General features: G+C 39.1%; 1 pseudogene; it reads left to right on the forward strand.

Annotated features, from left to right (window-relative positions):
* Positions 1-24197, forward strand: part of LOC128660590 (inter-alpha-trypsin inhibitor heavy chain H3-like) — a 404005-nt pseudogene that overhangs the window by 127162 nt on the left and 252646 nt on the right.

The raw sequence follows: 24197 nt of genomic DNA on the forward strand, positions 1-24197 counted from the left end.
TACTTTTAACCTCAAATACAGCAGCGATAAAAACCCTTATACATAGTTGCTTTTTATGGTGGTCTGGGTTCATGCCTAGGGAAGAAGCAGTGAAAAATCCAGGAAACCGTCCTCTATTTTACAACTTGAATAATGCTGATTAATGTATCAGGGTTTCTTTTTCTATGAACTTAACTCTGTTACAGATTTCCATAATATCTTCATAAAGCTCATATATCATATGTCTTTGTACAAAGGCATACCTGTGATATTAAATTAGTAAAGTCTTGCTTGGAAGGGATATATTTAAAAAGAGGCCTTGATACATTGAGGGTATCCATTTGCAGTCAACTTAAAAATGTTATACATAATGATATTTAAGTTGAAGTTTGAGGCATATTCACTGTAAGAAGCAATGATTCTGTGCGTTTGGAGAATGAGTTAACCAAGAAAGTGGTTTGAGTTTAAGGGTGTTTATCTTGTTTCTCCAATTTCTTTGGAGACCTTATTAAAAATGATGCACCAGTATTAGTTCACAACAGGGCATATATTTATGAACTTGCTATCTGGATCAAGCATTTGTGACCGGAAGTTCAGTAATATATAAGTTTGGATTTGCATGGAGTTATGCTTCCTAGAAATATATTCTCAAATGTGCAATCTTATTTATGGTTCTCTTAGAATGATACAATGCAGCAAGGCAGTGGGGTCTCGAATTACAGTTTAAAATAAGCGAAAATCCTGTTAAACAAGATATTATAAGTATTTTACTTAGAAACTTGTATCTGCCATTGTTTATAATTAGAGACAAGAAGGAAGCCTTTAACAAACAAGAGAAATAAATACAGTTCAAAAGAATTATTGTGAAATTTATAAAACGCCCATATAACAATTGAAAAGCACTTCACTGTCTGGCCATCCTGGTAACCTAAGACATGCATTTAGATTGGTTAGCAGCTGTGCGTATTGAAATGGATAGTGAAAGTTATCTAAAAAAGTCTCAATCTCCTTTCAAAATCCAATTTTAATAACATCAGTTCTGTTTGTGGCAATCACGCAAGTCTGAGTGAGAATTACAATCATATATGAAAAGTACAATATGAAATCACGCCATTTGTAAATGTAGGTGTCCTGAAGTAAGTTTTCCGTGATATTACTTTGTCATCACATCTGCATATGTTTATGCCCCATTACATATATAAATGTATGCACTGTTAACTGTATACTGCCCCTCCAATAGGGATGAATAAAGCTTTAACCCTTTAAGGACACAGCTTTCAGTTTGCTCAATTGTTTTATGACGGAAAAATTCCGTCATATGTCCTTAAGAGGTTAATTAATTGATTCCGAGGGGCATATGTATCAAGGTCTGGCGGACCTTATCCGACACTCACGCAAAGGGCCCTTTTCAGGGCTGGTAAGGTAAAAGAGCTTTCAACTTTTTTTAATTTAGAATAGGGTAGGGCATTTTTTTTATTTTGGGGGGCTTTGTTATTTTATTAGGGGGCTTAGAGTAGGTGTTGTAATATTTTTCTAATGTTTGTAAATATTTTTTTATTTTTTGTAACTTAGTTCTTTTTTATTTTTTGTACTTTAGTTTATTTCATTGTATTTATTTGTAGGTATTGTATTTAATTAATTTATTGATAGTGTAGTGTTAGGTTTAATTGTAACTTAGGTTAGGATTTATTTTACAGGTAATTTTGTAATTATTTTAACTAGATAGCTAGTAAATAGTTATTAACTATTTAATAGCTATTGTACCTGGTTAATATAATTACAAAGTTGCCTGTAAAATAAATATTAATCCTAAAATAGCTACAATATAATTATAATTTATATTGTAGCTATATTAGGGTTTATTTTACAGGTAAGTATTTAGCTTTAAATAGGAATAATTTATTTAATAAGAGTTAATTTATTTAGTTAGATTTAAATTATATTTAACTTAGAGGGGTGTTAGGGTTAGAGTTAGACTTAGCTTTAGGGGTTAATACATTTATTATAGTAGCGGTGTGGTCCGGTCGGCAGATTAGGGGTTAATTATTGTAGGTAGGTGGAGGCGACGTTGGGGGCGGCAGATTAGGGGTTAATAAATATAATATAGGGGTCGGCTGTGTTAGGGGCAGCAGATTAGGGGTACATAGGGATAATGTAGGTTGCGGCGGTGTACGGAGCGGCAGATTAGGGGTTAAAAAAATGCAGGTGTCAGCGATAGCGGGGGCGGCAGATTAGGGGTTAATAAATATAATATAGGGGTCGGCGATGTTAGGGGCAACAGATTAGGGGTACATAGGGATAACGTAGCTGGCGGAGGTGTATGGAGCGGCAGATTAGGGGTTAAAACATTTTAATAGAGTGGCGGCGATGTGGGGGGACCTAAGTTTAGGGGTACATAGGTAGTTTATGGGTGTTAGTGTACTTTAGAGCACAGTAGTTAAGAGCTTTATGAACCGGCGTTAGCCCAGAAAGCTCTTAACTATTGACTTTTTTCTGCGGCTGGAGTTTTGTCGTTAGATTTCTAACGCTCACTTCAGCCAGGACTCTAAATACCGGCGTTAGAAAGATCCCATTGAAAAGATAGGATACGCAAATGGCGTAGGGGGATCTGCGGTATGGAAAAGTTGCGGCTGCAAAGTGAGCGTTAGACCCTTTCATGACTGACTCTAAATACCAGTGGGCGGTAGAAACCAGCGTTAGGAGCCTCTAACGCTGGTTTTGACGGCTACCGCCCAACTCTAAATCTAGGCCTTATACTGTAGTTGTCTCCTATGCAGGCAAGCTCCTGATTCTCTATCTCTGCCCCTGCACCTATTCCTCCCTCACCTACACAAACACACACACGCGCACACACAATATAGAACATATTCCTCCCTCACCTTAAACACACACGATATAGCACATATTCCTCCCTCACCTAGACACACACACACAATATAGCACATATTCCTCCCTCACTCACTCACTCACTCACTCACTCACTCACACACACACACACACAATATAGCACATATTCCTCCCTCACTCACTCACACACACACACACATACACAATATAGCACATATTCCTCCCTCCCTCACTCACTCACACACACACACACAATATAGAACATATTCCTCCCTCACCTACACACACACACAATATAGCACATATTCCTCCCTCACCTACACACACACACACACAATATAGCACATATTCCTCCCTCACCTACACACACACAATATAGCACATATTCCTCCCTCACCTACACACACAGACACAATATAGTACATATTCCTCCCTAACCTACACACACACACACAATATAGCACATATTCCTCCCTCACCTACACACACACACACACAATATAGCACATATTCCTCCCTCACCTACACACACACACTCAATATAGCACATATTCCTCCCTCACCTACACACACACACACAATATAGCACATATTCCTCCCTCACATACACGCACACACACAATATAGCACATATTCCTTCGTCACCTACACACACACACCTACACACACACACACACACACACAATATAGCACATATTCCTCCCTCACCTACACACACACAATATAGCACATATTACTCCCTCCCTCTCTCACACACACACACAATATAGCACATATTCCTCCCTCACCTACACACACACACAATATAGCACATATTCCTCCCTCACATACACACACACACGCACACACACAAACAATATAGCACATATTCCTTCCTCACCTACACACACACACACACACACAATATAGCACATATTCCTTCCTCACCTACACTCACACGCACACACACAATATAGCACATATTCCTTCCTCACCTACACATACACACAATAATAGCACATATTCCTCCCTCACCTACACACACACACAATATAGCACATATTCCTCCCTTACCTACACACACACAAACACACACAATATAGCACATATTCCTCCCTCACCTACACACAATATAGCACATATTCCTCCCTCACCTACACACACACGCACACACACAATATAGCACATATTCCTTCCTCACCTACACACACACACAATAATAGCACATATACCTCCCTCACCTACACACACACACACACAATATAGCACATATTTCTTCCTCACCTACACTCACACACACACACACACAATATAGCACATATTCCTTCCTCACCTACACTCACACACACACACACAATATAGCACATATTCCTTCCTCACCTACACTCACACGCACACACACAATATAGCACATATTCCTCCCTCACCTACACACACACACACACACACACACACACACACAATATAGCACATATTTCTTCCTCACCTACACTCACACGCACATACACAATATAGCACATATTCCTTCCTCACCTACACACACACACAATAATAGCACATATTCCTCCCTCACCTACACACACAATGAGGCCAATTTAACAAATGTCTGTCGGACCTGATCAGGTCCGACAGACATTGCTGAATGCGGAGAGCAATACGCTCTCCGTATTCAGCATTGCACCAGCAGCTCACAAAAGCTGCTGGTGCAACGCCGCCCCCTGCAGACTCACGGCCGCCAGCAGGGGGTTTCAATCAACCCATCGTACTCATCAGAGCAGGCGGACAGGGTTATGAAGCAGCGGTCTTTAGACCGCTGCTCCATAACTTGTGTTTCTGGCGAGTCTGAAGACTCGCCAGAAACATGGGCCTTCAAGCTCCGTACAGAGCTTGATAGATAGGCCCCAATATATAGCACATATTCCTCCCTCATCTACACACACAAATTTTGCCTGCCTATTTTCTTTTTAACTCCTGAGACCTCATATTTTCCAGCCCTTATAACTTTTGAATGCAATTTTTAAAATAATCTTCATTAGATAGTGTTATTATGAGTGTAACTGTTTTGTGCAACTTTTTAGTCGAGTGTAACTGTTAACCAGTTTGGAAGTCACGCTATCCTGATACAAGTGAAATTTAATTGCGTTCAGTTGAACGTGTTTACTTTTAACCTCTAATACAGCAGCGATAAAAACCCTTATATATAGTTGCTTTACATGGTGGTCTGGGTTCATGCCTAGGGAAGAAGCAGTGAAAAATCCAGGAAACCATCCTCTATTTTACAACTTGAATAAAGGCTGTGATACACTGCAAGCGATGCGGCGCGAAGCAAAGCAGCTGCTTTGCTCCGCGTTGCATCGCTTCTGAAGTTCAAATATTTCATCTCTGAGCGCTTAGCTACGCGACCTGACGCAGCAGAGTGCTCAGAGATGAAAAGGCAAGACACACTGAGCGCGCACAGCTGCATCTACACGCTGTGCGTCGCTCTGCTTGCAGTGTGTCACAGCCTTAATGCTGATTAATGTATCAGGGTTTCTTTTTCTATGAACTTAACTCTGTTACAGATTTCCATAATATCTTCATAAAGCTCATATATCATATGTCTTTGTACAAAGGCATACCTGTGATATTAAATTAGTAAAGTCTTGCTTGGAAGGGATATATTTAAAAAGTGTTGTAAAAACTGTGCGTTTGGAGAATGAGTTAACCAAGAGAGTAGTTTGAGTTTAAGGGTGTTTATCTTGTTTCTCCAATTTCTTTGGAGACCTTATTAAAAAAGATTCACCAGTATTAGTTCACAACAGGGCATATATTTATGAACTTGCTATCTGGATCAAGCATTTGTGAGCAGAAGTTCAGTAATATATAAGTTTGGATTTGCATGGAGTTATGCTTCCTAGAAATATATTCTCAAATGTGCAATCTTATTTATGGTTCTCTTAGAATGATACAATGCAGCAAGGCAGTGGGGTCTCGAATTACAGTTTAAAATAAGCGAAAATCCTGTTAAACAAGATATTATAAGTATTTTACTTAGAAACTTGTATCTGCCATTGTTTATAATTAGAGACAAAAAGGAAGCCTTTAACAAACAAGAGAAATAAATACAGTTCAAAAGAATTATTGTGAAATTTATAAAACGCCCATATAACAATTGAAAAGCACTTCACTGTCTGGCCATCCTGATAACCTAAGAGATGCATTTAGATTGGTTAGCAGCTGTGCGTATTGAAATGGATAGTGAAAGTTATCTAAAAAAGTCTCAATCTCCTTTCAAAATCCAATTTTAATAACATCAGTTCTGTTTGTGGCAATCACGCAAGTCTGAGTGAGAATTACAATCATATATGAAAAGTACAATATGAAATCACGCCATTTGTAGATGTAGGTGTCCTGAAGTAAGTTTTCTGTGATATTACTTTGTCATCACATCTGCATATGTTTATGCCCCATTACATATATAAATGTATGCATCAAACCGGGGAAGGATCACTCTGCCCCAGAATCATACCGCCCAATCTCATTGCTTAACGCGGACTACAAGGTTTATACCAAAATACTGGCAAATCGCTTAAAACCTCTACTCCCTGGCCTCTTACACCCTGACCAGACGGGATTTGTGTTTGGCAGATCATCTGTAACCAACCTGCGACGGGTTCTTCAGGTGATCAATCACTACTGGGAAAAGACGAAAGGAGAGGGGGCGGACGAGCAACCAGAAGCCTTTCTGCTGTCTTTAGACGCAGAAAAGGCTTTTGATAGGGTAGAGTGGCCCTATCTTTTTGACACCTTGGAACGTTTTAATTTTCAGGGCCCCTTCATCACGGCATTGCGCAAAATTTACCAAGCCCCTATGGCCCGAATCATGGTTAACGGATACTTTTCTCCAGACTTTCGGCTTGAAAGAGGCACAAGACAGGGTTGTCCCGTCACCTCTGATTTTTGACCTTGCCCTGGAACCCCTTGCGATCAAATTGAGACAGATTTTCCCGGGAGTTAGAGTAGGTAACAGTGTCCAACAGCTAGCATTGTATGCAGACGACATGCTGCTATTTGTGGAATCTCCCAGGACGCACATTCCAAGGATCTTTAAAACTCTGGAGATGTTCGGTAGCTTCTCTGGATACAAGATAAACAATCTGAAGTCTGAGATCCTGTGGTTACATAGAAACAGTTCCGGAGGTACGGCCTATCCCTTTGTGGAAGTCGTGCACTCCCTCACCTATCTTGGGATTCACTTAAACACTGATCCGAATAAATTATATCGGATGAACCTGGAGTCTCAATGTGCTTCGATATGTTCCCAGATGGGGAAATGGAGAGATCTCCCCCTGGGGCTAACGGGATGTATAAATCTTCTTAAGATGTCCCTGTTGCCAAAAATCCTCTATCCACTTTTGATGCTTCCCTTTGTGCTGCACACGAAAGACATTAGAGGCCTGGAGAAAGCGATTCAACACTTTGTGTGGAGGGGAAAGAAGCCTAGAATGGCTGCTCACAAGCTTCACCATCCCTTTCTGGAGGGAGGCTTGGGTCTCCCAAACATCAAGTTTTACAATTGGGCAGCGCTGCTGAGACTGGTTATGGACTGGCAATTAGACACACAACATTTTTGTGATAAATCACTAGAGGAGTCGGTTGTGGCACCTTTGGCATTGAATATGTTGCCTTATCTCTCGTTGGGCGATCTCCCACAGCGGCTAAGAAACAACTTTTTGTATGAAGACCCTCTCAAAGTTTGGACCCAGGCGCATAAACTGCTTGGCTCTATCCGGCCATCTCCAAAGTTTATCCCTATTATAGGGAATCCTGACTTCCCAGGGGGAAGCGATCACGCGCCCTTTGCTGAGTGGAGAGAGAGGGGTTTAAATAAAGTTGGTGATGTTCTGGACCCACTGCTACACACAGTCAGAACTTTTCAGGAGTTAAAAACTAAATTTGACTTACCACACAGGCATTTTTTTGCTTACCTGCAAATCAGACATTATGTGAACGCTCTGATAGACTCAGATAAGAACTTCTGGCCTCAATCCCCATTTGCAATCACTCAAACGGCATATAGCCTGGGAAGTTTCTCCATCTCGGCACTGTACAGGACATTGCTTAGATCCCAATTGGTCAAGACACAGGGCTCCGTATTATCTAAATTACAGAAAGTACTCACACCCGATATCACTAGCACAGACATCACAGCTAGCATCTTAAAAGTTAAATCAGCTACATTAAGTGTAACACTGAGAGAGGCCCAAATCAGGATGCTACATCTAGATTACATCACACCTAGTAGACGAAGTAAATGGAACCCCCAACTCCCTAATCACTGTATTAAGTGCAGATTCCCTAATCCCTCTTTATCCCACTACTTTTTGGACTGCCCTATGGTTCGGCGCTTCTGGGGACTCTTGCAGTACTGGTTTAAGAAAATAATGAAAATAGAGATAACATTTACCATAGACAATATATACCTGTTTTCATGGGAGGGGATCAACGCAAAGTCACATTCCTTTTGCACCCTCTGTACTTTGATAGCTAGGAATTGTATTCTGACTTTATGGTGTACTAGACGCCCTCCCACACTGGCACAGTTCAAAAGAGCCCTATTTAAACAAATATTTATTGAGCAACAAGACACATTATTGGATACGGGTGGAAGATTATTGTCCTTTTTAAAGAAGTGGAAGACTTTCCTGGGAACACTCCAATTAGACAAACAAAAACAAATATTGGGGCCCTTCCTACAGACTGAAATAATGATGGAAGCGACACTAAGGGGGGAGTGGGGAGCAATATCTCAACCTCTCCCTAATATACCCCTAGCAGGGACCGGGTACGACATTGAGGTTACATCTTTCTTCTAAGAAATGTAGGAACTTACTTCCCTCTCTACTATTTCACTCCTTTTTTTTTTTTTTCCTCTGCCCCCCCCCCCCCTCTCTCTTTTAAGGCAGATTTAAAAAGACATATCCCCCAGAGACTGAACTGTTTCTGAGTGTTCGGTCAAGGTTATTTTTAGAGTAGGTTTAATAAGGTTATAAGTTATGTTAAGTTATTGTTTATAAAATATTAAAAATGGAGGGTAGCAGCTACTTGGACAAACATTGATATATGCAAACACCCTGTTGACGGGTTGTAAACTGTCATGTTAAAATACGCTAATGAGGATGGAACTGTATATCTATCTAGTCATTTTGTGATCCGACTACTAAGCAAACTGAATTCCGTGTTAAGTATTGTATACTTGATGAGATGTATGTCTTCTGATGTCTAATGCTGTAACTCCCTTTCAATAAAGATATATTTTAAAAATAAATGTATGCACTGTTAACTGTATACTGCCCCTCCAATAGGGATGAATAAAGCTTTAATGAATTGATTCCGAGGGGCATATGTATCAAGGTCTGGCGGACCTTATCCGACACTGCGGATCAGGTCCGCCAGACCTCGCTGAATACGGCGAGCAATACGCTTGCCGTATTCAGCATTGCATTAGCAGCTCACAAGAGCTGCTGGTGCAACGCTGCCCCCTGCAGACTCACGGCCAATGGGCCACCAGCAGGGAGTGTCAATCAACCCGATCGTACTCGATCGGGTTGTATTGTGGCGATGCCTGTCCGTCTGCTCAGAGCAGGCAGACAGGTTATGGAGCAGCGGTCTTTGTGACCGCTGCTTCATAACTGCTGTTTCTGGCGAGCCTGAAGACTCGCCAGAAACACGGGGCATCAAGCTCCATTCGGAGCTTGATACATATGCCCCCATGTATGTTAATAAACCCCTTGACTGTCTCCCTTGGTCATTTCATAGGTACAAGCACATAGACTATTTGTACCAGTCGCAACCATAATTAATCCTAACCATAACCTTTAATCGTAACCAAACTTGCACAAGAAATTAACCACTTCCTCCTAGATGCTGCAAATTTAACTAAACCTAACTATAATTTTAGTGAACCACAAATAATCCTAATTGCATCAGCAATCTATTGATATTAATTTTGGCCCACTGCTGCTAGACACTTTCCTCAATCAAGGATTCTCTTTCTTCAAACTTGTCCAGATGCGTTTGAGGACTGTGACTGACCTTTGGTGGTTTGACAGAAAACGATCATTGCCAGAATTAATATTATTTGGAAAAAGTTCTATTAATTTTAGGGAAACATTTTTAGGAGGTAGGTTAGAAGGGTTGTACATAATAGCAGTAGTGAGGACTGGCTTAATAGTTCTTAGAAAAAGATTTGATATTGTTAATGTGGCAAGTTCAATAACAGTAAGGATCCATTGATGTTAGTTTTTACTGTGATCAAGTGGAGGTTGGGGCAAGCTAATTCAAATTTAGGGGATCAGGGATCTGTAATGCTTATCAAATTATTTTCATCTAAATTCCCCAGAAAGTACAAGTGGTATATTATTATGCTTATTCTACAAAAAGAAGAACAAAGTTTCAGGGTCACAGCCCCTTATTCATGCTTGGTAATTTGACATAGGCCTATTCAATCTTTAAATACCTGAAATTGGCACCTTCTCCACTCTGGCTGGGAGAAGAGCTCCCTCTACTGGCCAATGTTATACATGCACCAACATTTCTAAATACATTGTATCTAAAACAAACTTGTTGCAAGACATATAGTTACATCAATTCATAGAAACAGATTTTCTTAAAAAAATCCATAGAAAATTCTTAAAAACATACATCAAAGCTAGAATAAAATATAGGATATATGGAAACCAAGGTAGGGAGATATGAGAAAAACTCTCAGGGAGCATACTACAAGAGACATTAGAAAAAAACAACTTAAGTCAAAGTCCCTATTAAGACGTTTTGGTGTCATACTATCTAATTTATGTACCCACCACATTTCTCTTTGTTTTAATAAATGTTCCCTATCCATACCTCTTCTATTAGGGGGGATGTGGTCAATGACTTGCCACCTAAGTTGGCTGATGTTATGTCCTTTTTCTAAAAAATGATTGGACAAAGGAGCCTCTTTATTTTTACACCTGATGTTAGACCTATGTTGGCTTATACGGTCTCTCACCTTACGGATGGTCTCCCCTATATAGATAAAGGAACAAGGACATTTTATAAGATACACAACATGGGTGGTTTCACATGTATAATATCCCTTGATTGCAAACTTTTTCCCACTATGTGGATGATGGAAAAATGCTCCTTTTATTACTGCATGACAACTCATGCAACCCAAGCAAGGGAAAGTACCCATGTTCTTTTTACTCAAATGAAGTTGTCTACTCTGACTGCTAGTCCCTACATCTGTATGTACCAGATGATCCCTTAGGCTTTTGACCTTTTGTGTGCCATTATGGTTGGTTCCTGTAGTTGTACAATATTAGTATTACACTCTTTGAGTATATGCCAGTTTTTGCGTATCAAACTGGATATCTTATTACTTATTGGACTGTACTGACTGACGAACACTAGTCTATTGTCCTTGGGAGTTTTGTCCCTAATATCACCTAATGTCTCCATAGTATGTTCCAAGAGTTTTCCTGGATATCCTCTGTCACTGAAATTTTTAGACATCTCTCTAAACCTCACCTTACGTGTCTCCTCGTTATCCACAATCCTGTTAACTCTTAGCAATTGACTCCTAGGTAGGGAGTTTACTAGAGGCCTAGGGTGAAAACTGTTGTATTTTAATATGCTATTTTTATCAGTCTCCTTTCTATATAGGTCAATTTCAAGAAAATCTCCTTTTTTAAGAACTAGTGTGTCCAGGAAAGGTATGCTCTCTTCACTAAAATTCAATGTGATGGAAAGGTCTCTCACTTCCGAATTGAGCTCATTTACAAATTGAGCAAGGGACTCCATGCTGCCCCACCATACGCCAAAAATATCGTCTATATATCTCCACCATACGGCTCCAAATTGTTGGAATAAATCATTCTTATAGACGACACTCTCCTCAAACTCACCCATGAAGAGGTTGGCGTATGATGGGGCAACGTTGGAGCCAGTCGCAGTGCCCCTCACCTGGACATACCAGTTGTCCTGAAAAATAAAGTAGTTCCAATAAAGAATAACACTCAGAAGATCCTCCACAAATTTCACCTGACTTTGGTTATACCTCCTGTTCACCATCAATGTTTTTCTTATTATGGATATACCCATTTCATGTTTGATAGACGTGTATAAACTACGTACATCCATGGTGATCAGGAGGAATTTTTCACTTGGAAACTCCAAGTCTCTTGCCTTGCACAGAAAACTGTTAGTATCTTTAATTTAGCTGGACATCCTAGTCACCTCAGGCTGTAAAATTCTGTCCAAGAACTTGGAGATATTAGTAAACACTTACTCCACCGAGGAGACTATAGGTCTCCCAGGGGGGTCTCTGTTTGTTCTTATGGACTTTGGGGACCATATAAAATACTGGTGTCCTTGGATTAGTCACACATAGATACTCAGATAATTTCTTGTCTATGATTCCCTGATTTAATGCCCTCTGTACAATGGCGGTCACCTCCTTTTGAATGTTAACAAGAGGATTCCCCTGCAGTAGCCTATATGTGTTGTTATCACTTAACTGGGAAAGGGCTTCATGGACATAATATTTTTTGTCAAGCAGAACCATAGCTCCGCCTTTATCGGCCCCCTTAAAAATGATGTTTTTGTTCTTTCTCAAAGTATTTAACACATCACTTTCACCCTTAGCAAAATTAGTTAATGTTACATGCTCATTCTTATGCCACATCAAAGTATGCTTTTTATTTTTGTATTCATCTCGTAACTTTCTCACCCTATTCTGCATCACATTAATAAATGTATTTACACTGTTATTATTTACATTGGGGTTAAAGACACTTTTCTTGCTAAGGCCCAGATTCTTTAAACACCATTCAGGGGTCTGGACATTGCTGTCTGTCATATAACATTCATTGCTAAATCAAACTTTCAATTTGATGTTACGATAAAGTCTTTGTAGATCTTTTTCCAACTCGAAGAAGTTTGTATCATAGAAAGGACAGAATGAAAGTCCATTATTAAACAATGTTAACGATTTATCATTTAGCGCATATTCAGATGTATTAATAACAATGTCATTGTCCCCCTCAACATGGGGTGCTGCTGTCAAAGATAGAAATGAAATCGCTTACTTTTTGGTCTTCCTCCGTTCCGATCTTCAGAAAGCCTGTCAATCCCTGTATGCTCGATATCCCAGCAGCCAAACGACTACAACTTGAGACAAGGGGAACAACACACATGTAAAGGGTAGTGCACAGTAGACCTCAGAGCGCTGCCAAGCCCTGAAACTATAGTACAAAAAGAAGGCAGGGTCTCCAGCACTTTAAACACTTTATTTTGCACAGATAGCGACGTTTCGGGGTCACAGCCCCTTATTCATGCTTGGTAATTAGACATAGGCCTATTCAATCTTTAAATACCTGAAATTTGGCGCCTTCACCACTCTGGCTGGGAGAAGAGCTCCCTCTACTGGCCAATGTTATACATGCACCAACATTTCTAAATACATTGTATCTAAAACTTGTTGCAAGACATATAGTTACATCAATTCATAGAAACAGATTTTCTTAAAAATCAATAGAAAATTCTTAAAAACATACATCAAAGCTAGAATAAAATATAGGATATATGGATACCAAGGTAGGGAGATATGAGAAAAACTCTCAGGGAGCATACTACAAGAGACATTAGAAAAAACAACTTAAGTCAAAGTCCCTATTGAGACCTTTTGGTGTCATACTTTCTAATTTATGTACCCACCACATTTCTCTTTGTTTTAATAAACGTTCCCTATCCATACCTCTTCTATTAGGGGGGATGTGGTCAATGACTTGCCACCTAAGTTGGCTGATGTTATGTCCTTTTTCTAAAAAATGATTGGACAAAGGAGCCTCTTTATTTTTACACCTGATGTTAGACCTATGTTGGTCCAAATTCATGTGGGATGAGGAAGATTACCGGTTGGGTAACGTGTACCTCTGGCGTTCCGGTAACCATAACAACCGCGGAACAGTAGGACCCAGAGGCAGACGCAGTTACAAGCCGGCGAGGAGAGAACGTCAGGATGACGCGACCAGCACTTCCAATACGTCAGACGGGTCATCACAAGGTTCCTCCCCTTTAGGATCGAGCAGCAGCGAAGAAAGCGCCGGATCCATCGGGGGGGGGGGGGGGGGGCGGAAACCCCCGCCGGGGCTGGGGGAAACACGATCCGCAGATCAGAGGAAGACCAAAAAGTAAGCAATTTCATTTCTATCTTTGACAGCAGCACCCCATGTCTTACATCTGTTGAGGGGGACAATGACATTGTTATTAATACATCTGAATATGCGCTAAATGATAAAGAGTTAACATTGCTTAATAAGGGACTTTCATTCTGTCCTTTCTATGATACAGACTTCTTCGAGTTGGAAAAAAATCTACAAAGACTTTATTGTAACATGAAATTGAAAGTTATATGACAGACAGCAATGTCCAGACCCCTGAATGGTCTTTAAAGAATCTGGGCCTTAGCAAGAAAAGTGTCTTTAACCCCAATGTTAATAATAACAGTGTAAATACATTTATTAATGTGATGCAGCATGGGGTGAGAAAGTTACGAGATGAATACAAAAAAAAAAAGCATACTTTGATGTGGCATAAGAATGAGCGTGTAACATTAACTAATTTTGCTAAGGGTGAAAGTGATGTGTTAAATACTTTGAGAAAGAACAAAAACATCATTTTTAAGGGGGCCGATAAAGGCGGAGCTATGGTTCTGCTTGACAAAAAATATTATGTCAATGAAGCCCCAGTTAAGTGATACCAACACATATAGGCTACTGCAGGGGAATCCTCTTGTTAACATTCAAAAGGAGGTGACCGCCATTGTACAGAGGGCATTAAATCAGGGAATCATAGACAAGAAATTATCTGAGTATCTATGTGTGACTAATCCAAGGACACCAGTATTTTATACGGCCCCCAAAGTACATAATGACAAACAGAGACAACCTGGGAGACCTATAGTCTCCTCGGTGGAATCAGTGTTTACTAATATCTCCAAGGTCTTGGACAGAATTTTACAGCCTGAGATGACTAGGATGTCCAGTTACATTAAAGATACTAACAGTTTTCTGTGCAAGGCAAGAGACTTGGAGTTCCCTGTTCACCATGGATGTACGTAGTTTGTACACGTCTATCAAACATGAAACAGGTATATACATAATAAGAAAAACATTGATGGTGAACAGGAGGTATAACCAAGGTCAGGTGAAATTTGTGGAGGATCTTCTGAGTGTTATTCTTTATTGGAACTACTTTATTTTTCAGGACAACTGGTATGTCCAGGTGAGGGGCACTACGATGGGCTCCAACGTTGCCCCATCATACGCCAACCTCTTCATGGGTGAGTTTGATGAGAGTGTCGTCTATAAGAATGATTTATTCCAACAATTTGGAGCCGTATGGTGGAGATATATAGACGATATTTTTGGCGTATGGTGGGGCAGCGTGGAGTCCCTTGCTCAATTTGTAAGTGAGCTCAATTCGGAAGTGAGGGACCTTTCCTTCACATTGAATTTTAGTGAAGAGAGCATACCTTTCCTGGACACACTAGTTCTTAATAAAATTTGACCTATATAGAAAGGAGACTGATAAAAATAGCATATTAAAATACAACAGTTTTCACCCTAGGTCTCTAGTAAACTCCCTACCTAGGAGTCAATTGCTAAAAGTTAACAGGATTGTGGATAAAGAGGAGACACGTAAGGTGAGGTTTAGAGAGATGTCTAAAAAGTTCAGTGACAGAGGATATCCAGGAAAACTCTTGGAACATACTATGGAGACATTAGGTGATATTAGGGACAAAACTCCCAAGGACAATAGACTAGTGTTCATCAGTCAGTACAGTCCAATAAGTAATAAGATTTCCAGTTTGATACGCAAAAACTGGCATATAATCAAAGAGTGTAATACTAATATTGTACAACTACAGGAACCACCCATAATGGCACACAAAAGGTCAAAAGCCTAAGGGATCATCTGGTACATACAGCTGTAGGGACTAGCAGTCAGAGTAGACAACTTCATTTGAGTAAAAAGAACATGGGTACTTTCCCTTGCTTGGGTTGCATGAGTTGTCATGCAGTAATAAAAGGAGCATTTTTCCATCATCCACATAGTGGGAAAAAGTTTGCAATCAAGGGATATTATACATGTGAAACCACCCATGTTGTGTATCTTATAAAATGTCCTTGTTCCTTTATCTATATAGGGGAGACCACCCGTAAGGTGAGAGACCGTATAAGCCAACATAGGTCTAACATCAGGTGTAAAAATAAAGAGGCTCCTTTGTCCAATCATTTTTTAGAAAAAGGACATAACATCAGCCAACTTAGGTGGCAAGTCATTGACCACATCCCCCCTAATAGAAGAGGTATGGATAGGGAACGTTTATTAAAACAAAGAGAAATGTGGTGGGTACATAAATTAAATAGAATGACACCAAAAGATCTCAATAGGGACTTTGACTTAAGTGGTTTTTTCTAATGTCTCTTGTAGTATGCTCCCTGAGAGTTTCTCATATCTCCCTACCTTGGTATCCATAAATCCTATATTTTATTCTAGCTTTGATGTATGTTTTTAAGAATTTTCTATGGATTTTTTAAGAAAATCTGTTTCTATGAATTGATGTAACTATATGTCTTGCAACAAGTTTGTTTTAGATACAATGTATTTAGAAATGTTGGTGCATGTATAACATTGGCCAGTAGAGGGAGCTCTTCTCCCAGCCAGAGTGGAGAAGGCGCCAAATTTCAGGTATTTAAAGATTGAATAGGCCTATGTCTAATTACCAAGCATGAATAAGGGTCTGTGACCCCGAAACGTTGCTGTCTGTGCAAAATAAAGTGTTTTAAGTGCTGGTGACCCTGCCTTCTTTTTGTAGTATATTTTCAGGGCTTGGCAGCGCTCTGAGGTCTACTGTGCACTACCCTTTACATGTGTGCTGTTCCCCTTGTCTCAAGTTGTATTATGCTTATTCTGTTACATATCATTTCTAATTAATACTTTAACTAATCTTATTGTCAGTAATTACAGATACACACTCATTAATAATTATTGTTTTTGGGACTTCCGGCGAGGAGCGTGAGAGAACACACGCGAGCTCTGAGCTCTGCGCATCAAGCAGCAGAGAGTTTTTGCATCACCCCAGCTCCTGGTCCCCGTTGGCAGCTCTGATTGCGGACGCCTTGGGGAGACAGAGTTCACGGAGCGCTACGGAAGCCGGCGTAAACCGCCAAGGGTCAAGGTGGTACTGACCGCATCCATTCACTCACTCTTGCTGGCAGAGGAAAAGCCTGTGGAGGAACCCCTTCAGCTGACGCAGAGCAGCAACAGAGGAGGAAGGTGCCGGTTCCATCCCAGGTCATTACTAAGATGTAAGCGTGACAAGTGCGGCAAATACAGCAAGGGCTGACTCTTTTACGGCCCCACGGGAGGTTGGCGCGAACGGGAGGTGTCTCGTTTGGATCGATGTCCGCGTGAGGGTGACGGAACTAACACATGAGCCGCAAGCCCTGAGGCAGAAAAACCGCAAGTACAATTTCATTATAAGACGGCATATAAGCCAGCACTGTATATTGTAAGCCTCATGCAAGCTGAGAGGCAGAAGGAGGAATATGGAGACATATGATGTACTAAGACCATAACAGATATAGTGTCTCTGCACATGATTTAAAGATACACTTATCAATCTTTGTTTGTACACAAGCAATGGCATATCTGAAGATCAGGTGTTTAACCGATGGGTGAGGAGGCCTATATACAGCAATGCAACTTAAACAGTCAGCTGCTTTGATAAAGTTATCCTTGCCTCTGGGAATATTTTGTTACAATTTGTCAAGCTCAGAAGGTCCTATTATATATCTCTCAAAGGATACAGTGTAACTAACTTTAATTGGAGCATATACTAAGGGTCTACTGAGAATACAGCTGGGAGGCCCAAAGAAGCTAAAGAAAGCCAAACAATCGTTTTTTTAACATTTTGAAGGCTTGTTATCCTGTTTGTTTGGCTGTTGGTACACCCTGGTTTGCTGTATTTAGCAAAGGCGTGCAGGTTCAAAATCTACCTGGTGGACACAAAGGTTTCAACTCTATCTAAGGTTTAAATAAAGGGTCAAAGGATTATACTGCTAAAAATACTATGAGGCATTAACTATTTATATCTATCTATACTCTGATTACTGCAAATCTGCCTCCTGGTTCTTAGCAAGAGGCAATAAGACACCTGGAGAAAGAGAGCACCGTTTTGCAGAAACAAAGAGTAGATTGGCACAGTATGAGTGCAGAATATTTGCTTATAGTGTATGAAGTGAGGCAAAGGACTTTGACCCCGCTGATCTGCTGTTATATATTTCTTTTTTGTTTACCTGTATATTTCTGCTTTGTGTCTCTGTCATTGATTGTATGTATATGTGGCTGTCTACAATAGCTGTAATACCAAGTTCTAGCGCCAAGTGTGAGTAGACAACTACTGATTTTTACTAGAGAATGCTACTGCAAAGTAGATCTGCTGAGGTTGTGTTTGTTAGTTTCTCATTTTTGAAGAGTAACATATCAATCTGACGATACAAGTATAAACACAATTAGCATAATAGGTGTGGGGGCGTGAAAACATATAATTCCCTTAAATAAGTAAAGCACTTCTGTTTTAGCTTTTTTACACATACACACAAGATTGTTTGAAACTGTATCGGCTTCGTAGGGAGGAGCCGTTTAGAATTTGTACTCTAAGATAGAGGTCACATAACCTCAAAATATTTTTTTTCTTTTTTTTTTTTTCCTCTCACTTTTTACTCACATTTTGTGCACACACATGCTTATAGGTATATAGGCATATACAATATTCACCATCTGTAGTAATTTTTTTACTCACGACACTTCATGGAAAGATATATGACTAATATGAAACAAAGATCCCCAATTATGCCCGTCAAGAGAGATAAGAAAGGCAACAAGCCCTTAAATGATGCAGTAGCAGATAGCCTGCTGGAGACGTCTATGATGGCCACCGCCAGCACAGACATACAGATTACGAATAATCAGTTAGCAGAACTGATTGTACCACAACTTGAGTCATTGAAAAAAGATCTGGCTGGGTTGGCGGTGGAAATTAGGCAGTTCTCCAGTAGACTGACAGAGGCAGAGACTCGAATATCAGAGTTAGAAGACCTATATACCGTACAGGAAGAAAGTAACCAAAAACTTACAGATACCATTAAATCTTTGCAAAATAAAGTTGACGATCTTGAAGATAGATCGCGCTGAAACAATGTGAGGGTGGTGGGCTTGCCAGAAAATAGCGAATTTACAGATCTGATACAATTTGCCTCCACTAGGTTACCCAGGCTATTTGGCTTGGAATTACAGGGAGATAAACTGGCGGTAGAAAGAGCACACAGGGTCGGCCCAAGTAGGTCAGACGCAGACAATAAAAAACGCCCTAGAATGATAGTTATTAGATACCTGTGTTTCCAAGATAAAATTAGGGTTATGCAGCAGTACCGAAAGATTAAATCACTCATTATTGAAGGTACACAAGTACTATTATTCCAGGACTTCTCTACCGATACGACGGCTAGAAGAAGAGAAATGTCACCATATTGCTCTGCCCTTATTAAAGCAGGTATAAAGGCTAGCCTCAGGTATCCAGCAAGAATAGCTATAGAAGAGAAAGAAGGGCAAAATCTGCTAAATACCCCAGAAGAAGCTAAGACATACTGTAAAACAAAGAATATTAAGGGTGTAACAAGGTAAATATACCAGCACAGTTAGGATCAAGATAGCAAAGAGATATGTAATGAGTGGCAGTGAAGGAAAACTACCAGCTTGCATAGATATAGTTAGCTTGGGTAGTGAATGGATGCAGGTTTATTTGTTATATGTTGTGGTTTTCCCCCCTTCCCCCTTTCTTTTTCTTTTCTCTTTTTTTTTTTTTTTTCCCTCCCACCCCCGGGTACCCCTCTAGAGGTGGGCTGGCCTAAGTAGTAATATAATCACAATTCTTAGATGAGTAGAAATTTAAAATTTTATCTCTTGGAATGTTGGAGGTGTATCATCTCCAGCAAAGCGCAAAGGTATTTTAAAATCAATTAAGAAACTAGATCCAGATATAATACTTTTACAGGAACTTCATCTAAAGGAAGACGAGATAGCAAAACTTAGAGTGAATTGGATGAATGAAATAATAGCGACACCATGCACACACAGAAAGCGGGGGGGTCGCAATTATATTCAGTAAAAGGATTACATATAAAATAATAAGTAAAGAAATTGATATATCCGGCAGATTTTTGATTGTTCAAATCGAAACATCACACAAAATATGGACAATCTGCAATGTTTATGGGCCTAATGAATTTGATAGGGAATTCTGGGGCAGTATCAAGCAAAAATTAATTCCTTATTTAGGGCAGAATATAATATTAGCAGGGGACTTCAATATGGTGCTACATCCTGAAATAGACAGGTTTCGACAAAAGAGTGCTTCAAAATATAGGAAGGGAGGCTAAATTTTTAGAGAATTTTTGTGCATCACTAAAATTAAAAGATATCTGGAGAACACAACATCCAGATATGAGAGAATATTCCTGTGAATCGAAATCACATAGGAACTTTTCTAGAATCGACCTCTTTTTAATAGAGGAGCATTTACTGAAGATAGATATTATATCTCAGATATATGATTTCACGTTATCAGATCATGCAATTATTAGTATCAACTTTAAACTGAATGTTCAGGAAGGGCCGCATGCGAATACATTTAGCTTCCCAGGATATATGATAAATAATATTCATTTCTGTAACTGGTTAAAAGGGAGATGGGGAGAATATCAAAATTTGAATAATACATACAGACATAAGATAGAAATATTCTGGGAAGCAGGGAAAGCGGTCTTAAGAGGGGATATTAAGAACTATATGGTAAAACTGAAGAGGAAACAGCTAGCTAGAGAGATCCAATTATCCAATCAGCTGCGAAATACATATAGAACTATATAAATAACCCCTGCAATAACACATGGAATAAGTATACACAGGCTAAAGCAGAACGGGAGGCCTTTTTAAATAATAAATGGGCACTGGAAGATATTAAATCTAGAAGCTATTTCCAGGGGTTTCAAGGAATTTCGGCCAAACATTTGGTTAAAATTAGAAAATTTAGGAAGAATAGGAACATGATCTCTTTAATAAAATACAAAAATGAGACCTATACAAAAGCCTCAGAAATTAGAGAAGCATTTTTTAAGTATTACCAGACTATATACTCTCAGGGAACAATAGACAATATGGCAAAACAGAATTTTTGGAAGAAAGTTAAACTACCGAAAATTACTAAAGACGCATTGGACAAACTAAACTTAGAAATAACCCACAGCAGATATAATTACGGCCATAGAGAAGACTAAAGCAGGGAAAGCCCCAGGACCGGATGGACTCTCTGCAGAGTGTTATAAAATAAAGAAATTGGAAGTGGCAGAAACGTTAGGTAGCTTGTTCAACAAGTATTATATACAGAATAATAAACATTCATTATATTTTACAGATTCAATAGTTTCATTAATACACAAGAAAGGGAAACCTCCAGAGGATATGGTTCATATAGACCCATATCCCTTCTTAATAAAGATTATAAAATATTCATGTCTATTATAGCTAATAGACCTCAAGATGGTTATCGAGATTTAATCAGCCCGGACCAGACAGGTTTTATGCCTGCCAGGAATCCAGCAAAAAATATGCGTAGAGTCCTTACTTTACTGATTATTATTATAATAAATTCATAGAATAGGCTCTCACTCTTTGTCAGACATGGCCTTGATAACGATAGACGCAGAAAAGGCATTTGATTCCATTATATGGGACCATATGCTTACTTCTCTTGCCCAATTTGGATTCCAGGGTAACTTTGTTGATACAATTAAACTAATATATAAGGAACCAAGGTCACAACTCCTAGTTAATGGGGAACTTTCGTCATATATAACTCTGCAGAGAGGAACCCGGCAGGGGTGCCAGCTATCCCCCCTACTTTTTAACATCGCGCTTGAACCATTGCTGTACTTCTCAGGAAAGAAATGGAGGGTATTAAGTTGGGCAAGCAGAATATAGTCATAACATTATACGCTGATGACATTATGCTTTTTATTAAAGACTCCAGTATAAATATTCCAAAAAGTATGGAGATAATTATGCATTTTAGTAAGTTCACTGGATACAAGATTAATGCTCAGAAATCTGAGATCTTATGGATCAACAAAAACAAATATAGCTATACTCTTCACCCTTTTAGGGAGGTAGATAATATAAATTATCTCGGGATACTCATAGGAAGAGACCCAGGGGACTGGTTATGGCCTTATTATACTAAAATGTTTTGCGAACCTAGAGGCTGAATTCCAAAAGTGGAATATACTTTATCTTTCTCTCTCAGGAAAAATTATGTTGATTAAGACAATCCTGTTCCCTCGGATCTTATTTTTACTACAAAATTTACCTCTGGTTATTCTTAAAAGGGATATAGTTTTATATAATCGAGCATGCACATCATTTATCTGGGATAATAAGAAATCACGCCTGTCAATTGAGAAATTGTCTATTCCTAAAAAATATGGTGGTATGGCGTTACCAAATTTAAGATACTATAATTGGGTTACGTTGGCTAAATATGGTGCAGACTGGCTGACGGAAGCACAGTATGTCACATATTTTGACATTGAGTCTGATTTAATTGCACCCTTTAGTTTGAAAGCAGTTCTGCATCATGTACATGCCGAAACTACCCTCTAATATTAAACAATTAATTACATTTTCAAATATCATATTAGCCTGGCAGAAATACTGTAGGATTGATGGGAGTAGACTTCCAGAAATCCCCGGTTTCTAACCATTATTGGGGGACCCCCCGCATTTTCCCCAGGTATCTATAATGGGGTATTCAAAGAATGGCATACTAAAGGTATTACATATTTCTCGCAGCTTCTTAGGTTAGATAGTAATATAATTTCAAATGTATAGCGTGATATCAGATAAATATAATCTTCCTTCAAATAATTTCTTTGCCTACCTCCAGGCCAGAAGGGTTTTATAACATCATTAGTGTGGTTCAGACACACAAGATTGGAGTTTACATGAGATAGAGCCAGGTCTCAAAATATATAAAGCTGGTGTTAGATCAATTACTTTCTGGTATGAGGCCTTATATTCTAAATTGGGGGATAAACATTTATCTCGAATTAAAGAGACCTTCAAAGATATTTCACTAATTTACAAGAATCTGATATAAAGAAAAGTCTAAGTCTATGTGAGGCAACTAACAACCAAGATTGGTTGGAGGGAAGCTCATATGAAACTATTAAATAATTTTTATTTAACACCAGAAAGAATGAATAAATGGGTTGCGTGACGAGCCAAGATATGGGTGTTTTAAATGCTGTGCTGATAAGGCAGATATGTTTGCACTGCCTTTGGTCATGCCCCAAAATTAGACAATTCTGGGGGGAAAATCAACTTTTGGTTGAATAGACATTTGCAGCATAGCTGCGAACTTCACCCCCAGAAAGATTTTTTTTTGTGCTATGATCAGACATGTTTCGGGGATCAACAGTTGATTAATGCATTTATCCTAGCGGCTCGTATGTTAGTTTTCAAGAAATGGAAGTTAGTAAGTGCCCCGAGTATAGTTGAATTCGCAAGTGCAATTAGATTGCAAATGAGGATAGAATTATATGACAAAAAATTAGTATCAGAGAAAACATCTCAAGAGATATTTCGCGAAATGGTTAAAGTTAATTCAAAAGTGGCCTTTGGCATCACAGAAACAATTCATCGCCCCTCTAACAAAACTCTACAGCGTTCCTTTCACTGATCGCGGGAAGAGAGTTCTCCACAGCAGTGGATAGAAGATCAAAATAGGTGAAGTGAGAATGGTCAGCAGGGCAGAGAGGGGGTTCCAGGGGCGTGGCAGGGGCTAATTTAACAATTGTTTCTTTTTTTTCCTTTTTTTTTTTTTTTTTTTTTTTTTTTTTTGTTTGTTTGCTTGTTCTGTCTTTGTCTCTATTTGGTTATTTGTCTTTAGATAAATGATTATTTTTTTCTGTCATATTTAATTTCATAAAAGATGTTTTCCTAATGCTACATATATAATCAGATCTAATGATGAATGTTATGTTTTTTATGTATGAAATGGATGTACTTCACCAATAAAATATTTAAAAAAAAAAAAATAATAATTATTGTTTTTTTTAGGTTGTAAAATGGATACTTTTGTACATTATTTTGCTCCATCCAAACTCTACCGGTGGTGCCAAAAAATACAATTTTTGTAATTGACAGAAGTGGTTCAAGTGGGGCCAAAAGATGAAACAGGTAAGTTA

The sequence above is a fragment of the Bombina bombina genome, chromosome 5 (genome assembly GCF_027579735.1).
Source record: "Bombina bombina isolate aBomBom1 chromosome 5, aBomBom1.pri, whole genome shotgun sequence".
Lineage (NCBI taxonomy): Eukaryota > Metazoa > Chordata > Amphibia > Anura > Bombinatoridae > Bombina > Bombina bombina.